Genomic DNA, 5,369 nt, shown 5'->3' with positions numbered 1-5,369 from the left:
GTGGATACTGATGTGAACAACAAAAAATCTGTAAACATTTATGCAACTATCAGGGATATTTAAATACTGACTGACTCTTTGATGATGTTGAGGGATCACTGTTGGTATTTTTGGTGTGATAACAATATTGTGGTTATGCTTTTATTTATTTATTTGATTTGATTTGATTTTTTAACGTTTATTTATTTTTGAGACAGAGAGAGACAGAGCATGAATGGGGGAGGGTCAGAGAGAGGGAGACACAGAATCTGAAACAGGCTCCAGGCTCCGAGCTGTCAGCACAGAGCCCGACGTGGGGCTTGAACTCACGGACCTCGAGATCATGACCTGAGCCGAAGTCGGCCGCTTAACCGACTGAGCCACCCAGGCGCCCCATGGGTTATGCTTTTAAAGAGCGTCCCATGAGAGAATACGCTGAAATATTTATTGCATACTTTTGTACGCATTTGAAAATTTTCAGAATAAAAAGTAAAAAAAATTAGGGCAGCAAAAGTCAGAAGAACCTGGATGTAAATTCTACTATAACTTCATGTCATGGAATACATTCATTAACCGCTCTGTGGCTGTTTCTTCATCGACAGTAATGGCCCCTACATCATAGAGTTGGGGCGAGGATTCTATGACGTTTTGTCTGTAAAACCCTTCCAACACTGCCTGGCCTACAGTCCACACTCAATAAAAGATAGCTTTCGTTACTGTTATTTACTTATTTTGATGGTCCTATCTTGAGGGGATGGTCCTAGGTAAATATTGCAATAGTATCTCTTAAATGTTCCTGGCCTTGCACTTATACAGACATACTCTTTTTTTTTTTTGAAAAAATTTTTTTTAATGTTTATTTTTGAAAGAGAGAGAGAGAGAGAGAGAGAGAGAGAGAGTGCAAGCAGGGGAGGGGCAGAGAGAAAGATAGACACAGAATCCAAAGCAAGCTCCAGGCTCTGAGCTGTCAGCACAGAGCCCGATGCGGGGCTTGAACCCACGAACCGTGAGATCGTGATCTGAGCCGAAGTCGGATGCTTAACCGACTGAGCCACCCAGGCGCCCCTATATTATTTTAGATATATATACCATATACCTGTGTATATATATATAAAATATAGGACATAATTATATATATTATTATATATATCATATATATTAACGTCAGATAAAGTGAATTTAATGCAAGGAGTATTGCCAGAGATATAGAGGGATATTTTGTAATGATGAAAGGGTCAATGCATAAGAAGGCACGATTCTAAATGTGTATGTGCCTAAAAACGGAGCTGCAAAATATGTGAAGTAAAAACTGGTAGAATTTAGGGGCGCCTGGGTGGCGCAGTCGGTTAAGCGTCCGACTTCAGCCAGGTCACGATCTCGCGGTCCGTGAGTTCGAGCCCTGCGTCGGGCTCTGGGCTGATGGCTCAGAGCCTGGAGCCTGCTTCCGATTCTGTGTCTCCCTCTCTCTTTGCCCCTCCCCCGTTCATGCTCTGTCTCTCTCTGTCCCAAAAATAAATAAACGTTGAAAAAAAAAATTAAAAAAAAAAACAAAACAAAAAAACTGGTAGAATTTAGAGGAGAAAGAGAGAAATCCACAATTATAGTTGGAGACTTTAATACTCCTTTCTCAGGAATCAGTAGAACACGTAGATAATCATTAAGACGCCATCAATTAACTTGTCCTAATGGATATTGATAGGTCTCCCCCCACCCCGGAAATAGCAAAATACACATCGCTTTCAAGTGTGGAGCGTTCACCGTGAGAAACCTTATGCTGGGCCGTGAAGAAGTGTCACCGACCATAAAGAGTTAAATCAGAAATCAATAATTAGAAAGCTATCTGCGGGGGCACCTGTGTGGCACAGTCGGTTGAGGGTCCGACTTTGGCTCAGGTCGTGATCTCGCGGTTCGCGAGTTCGAGTCCCACAGCTGATGTGGGATCCGACCTCGCTGCTGTCAGCGCAGATCCTGCTTCGGATCCTCTGTCCCCCTCTCTCTGCCCCTCCCCCGCTTGAGCGCTCTCAAAAAAATAAACTTAAAAGAAAGAAAGAAAGAAAGCCCTCTGGGAAATTCCCTAAATGTCGGGAGATTAACCAATTGCAGCGGTAACTGGGCGCTTGTGCATGACTTAACGGGAGGCCTGTCCCGCCGAAAGTGTACATTGCCTCTTCCTCCTCTCTCTCCCCCAAGCACACATCACTGTCTATTTGCATCGATCCCTTTTTGTGGGCTCATTTGCTCCGTCACCGTGAGAGACGGAAAGAGCTCTTGGTGGCAAGAAGGGCCAGGAGAAGAGAAGAGAAGCCGTAAGGGGGGACTATGGGGTCGATTCCTTTTCCAGACCGGTAGCTTCGGTGGTCAAGCAAATGAGAAACCATGTGCTGCTGGGCCCGCCCATGGAGGCTTCGAGAGTGAACAAAAGCAGGCCTAGCGCAAAACCCAGGTGACAGAGTGCGGGCGGCACAGAACTGGGGAAGATACCCTTCTAATCCCGGAGGCGCTACAGAAGACACAGCATGGACGTTGGTATTTCATTACGGACGGTAAGCAATCAGGTTTCTGTAAGGAGCTTTGCAAGCAGAAGATATGGACAAGGCGGACGCTGGAAGAGTAGGGGCTCCCAGAAGTAAATGGTATGGGGTGGGGCGCTGGAGAGCGATGTGGGGTCTTACTCTTGCACAGACACTTAACTAAGAACCGTAGGTAACTTGCCGAGAGTAGCAGGTGGCATAGTCTCGTGTTCTGGAATAAATAACAAGATCCTCCAGGGGCCAGTTTTCAGGACACTTGATAGTCTAAAGGTTGCTTGAGGGCTTATGCAGAAAGAGAAACATAGCAACTCCTTTTGGCTTGTGTGTTGTCTGGAATCCAACAGATTTTTGTACACAGAGAATTATCGTGCCTTGTGGCTTCTTTTTTTTTTTTTTTTTAAGTATTTATTTATTTTGAGAGGGAGAGAGAGAGGAAGCACGCAAACGGGGTAGGGGCGGGGGGGGGGGGGGCGCAGAGAGAGAACCCCAAGCAGGCTCTGCACTGTCAGCACAGAGCCTGATGTGGGGCTCGATCTCATGAACTAACTGCGAGATCACGACCTGAGCTGAAATCAAGAGTTGGACCCTCAACTGACGGAGCCACCCAGGCGCCCCTGTGCCTTGCAGCTTCTCGAGGAGGAAACATCCCTTACCGTCAGTTCTTAGCGGGTTAGATTTGGAAAGGAACACGCAAGGCCAATGACACATGCGGGAGGCTGGTATAGACCTGTAACAACGGCGTTCACAAGACTTAACACCACATAGTAAGGGCAACAGAAAGAGCTTTTCATAAGTTAAGGGCTAGAAGACAATGGAGGAAAGCATACACTTGACAAAGACATAGTGATGGATGATAAAGACAGACCAGAGCTCCCCCCGCTCTCACTTTCTGTCAAGGAGAAATTTTCATACTGAAAGTCTAGCCCAGTGCTTTCCTTTCCTTTTTTTTTTTTTTAATGGTTATTTATTTCTGAGGGAGAGAGAGAGAGAGAGAGAAACAGATTATGAGTGGGGACGGGCAGAGAGAGAGGGAGACAGAATCCGAAGCGGGCTCCGGGCTCTGAGCTGTCAGCACAGAGCCCGATGCGGGGCTCGAACCCACAGACCATGAGATCATGACCCGAGCCAAAGGCGGACGCTTAACCAACCGAGCCACCCAGGCGCCCCTGGAGATTCTTATAAAAAAAAAAAAAAAAAAAAAAAAAAAAAAAAAAAAATGGACTGCTCCATGAATTTGCGTGTCAGCCTTGCACTGGGCCATGCTAATCTTCTCTGCATGGATCCCAACTTCAGCGTCTTGCCAACGCGGTCACTTAAAATGGAAATTCTGATTTGGTCGGTCTGGGTGGGGCCCAGGAACGTGCATTTCTAACAAGATCCCAGGCGATGCTGCGGCGCTAAGGAAAGAAAAGCCCAGGGTGGAGAAAGCGGTTCAAGTGGTCTTGCAGAGTATTTCATTGTTGTAACCAGGTTCAAGTCTCTGGTCTGGACAAATTGCCTCTCTCAGAGCCCTGGGAGTGCCTGCAAATGAGACCTTGAGACCACTCTTGGGGATACTTTTGTTTTCATCAGTGTGGAGAGTAGGAGAGGCGCCAGAAGCCTGAAGACAGGCAAGTGCGATCGTGGGTTTTCAAAACCGGAAAGAAGCGGCCGTGGACAGATCAGTAAGCTTGACGTTGATTCCACGAGACAATCTAAAATGGATTATGTTTGAAGCATGGTTTCTGTTCACTGGACCCAGTACGAGTTCCCTGAGAACAAACCCTGTCAGACTAGTTTCGTTACCTTTGATCGGTTTCCTAGAATGCTAGGTCTGGGCAGCGGCAGTGGGGAGCAAGTGAAATCTGGCAAAATGTTAGCTGAGGACTTTCAAGACGTTATTTGTGGGAATCGGAGCGACACAATAGCGACTGGTCTCGAAGACGAGGACGGGGGATTAGTAACTGGTTAATCCAGTCTGCCCAGGGGGCCCTGATTAATGGTTAATAGTTCCCAAAGGATAGTCTCCAGGCCTATTATAAGGCTTCATCCTCGGCCTGGTCTGTTTCAGCAATATTATCGCTGGCTCAGATCAGTGGTTCTCAAATATGAGGGTACATCAGGCTCTCTTGGGGACAAGGGATGCTGGTTAAAATATAGGTGCCAAGTCTCCAATCCTGGGCTCGGATTCAGCAGGTCTGAATGCATTTTTTTTATTAAGCATCTCAAGGTGACTCTGAGGAAGATGTTCTGGGGAGCTTGATTTGGAAAAAAAAAAAAAACCCGATGAATGAGAACAAACCTAAGCAGCACAAAAACGCTTTTACACATGTGTATTTGGGGTTTCCCAGCTGAGTAAGGGATAGTAAAGCCAAGGCTCATATTTCCTTAGCGAGCCCTCCTTAAGCCCTCAGGCCCATTTTCTTGATTCTGAATGAGACTGACAGTGGGGAAGTATTTTCCACCTTTGGCCTATATTGTTTGAATTAATTATTTTATCTTTTCTTATTTTTTTAAAGTTTATTTGTTTGTTTTGACAGGCAGAGAGCGTGTGAGCGAGGGAGGGGCGGAGAGAGAGAGGGAGAGAGAGAGAATCCCAAGCAGGTTCTGCCTTGTCAGCACAGAGCCTGATGTGGGGCTCAAACTCACAAAGTGGGAGATCATGACCTGAGCCGAATTCAAGAGTCAGACGCTTAACCTACTGAGCCACCTGGGCACCCCAGAATTCATTATTTTATTAATTAATTAATTAATTAATTAATTTATTATTTTGGGGATATATATATTTTAAAATTTATTTATTTATATTGAGAGAGAGAGAGCACGTGTGTGCACAGGGGAGAAGCAGAGAGAGAACAGGAGAGAGAGAATCCCAAGCAG

The 5,369-nt window shown here is 45.9% G+C and overlaps 1 non-coding gene across 1 annotated transcript; it reads right to left on the bottom strand.

Moving 5' to 3' along the window:
• Nucleotides 1-3,720: 3,720 nt before the first annotated feature.
• Nucleotides 3,721-3,824, bottom strand: LOC121025494 (U6 spliceosomal RNA). The gene has a single exon (XR_005788077.1). It is a non-coding gene; the product is annotated as a U6 spliceosomal RNA (small nuclear RNA).
• Between the last annotated feature and the right edge of the window lie 1,545 nt (nt 3,825-5,369).

Source organism: Herpailurus yagouaroundi, unplaced genomic scaffold (genome assembly GCF_014898765.1).
Source record: "Herpailurus yagouaroundi ecotype Mexico unplaced genomic scaffold, PumYag 67641, whole genome shotgun sequence".
Lineage (NCBI taxonomy): Eukaryota > Metazoa > Chordata > Mammalia > Carnivora > Felidae > Herpailurus > Herpailurus yagouaroundi.
This window is presented reverse-complemented; position numbering and strand designations above follow the sequence as displayed.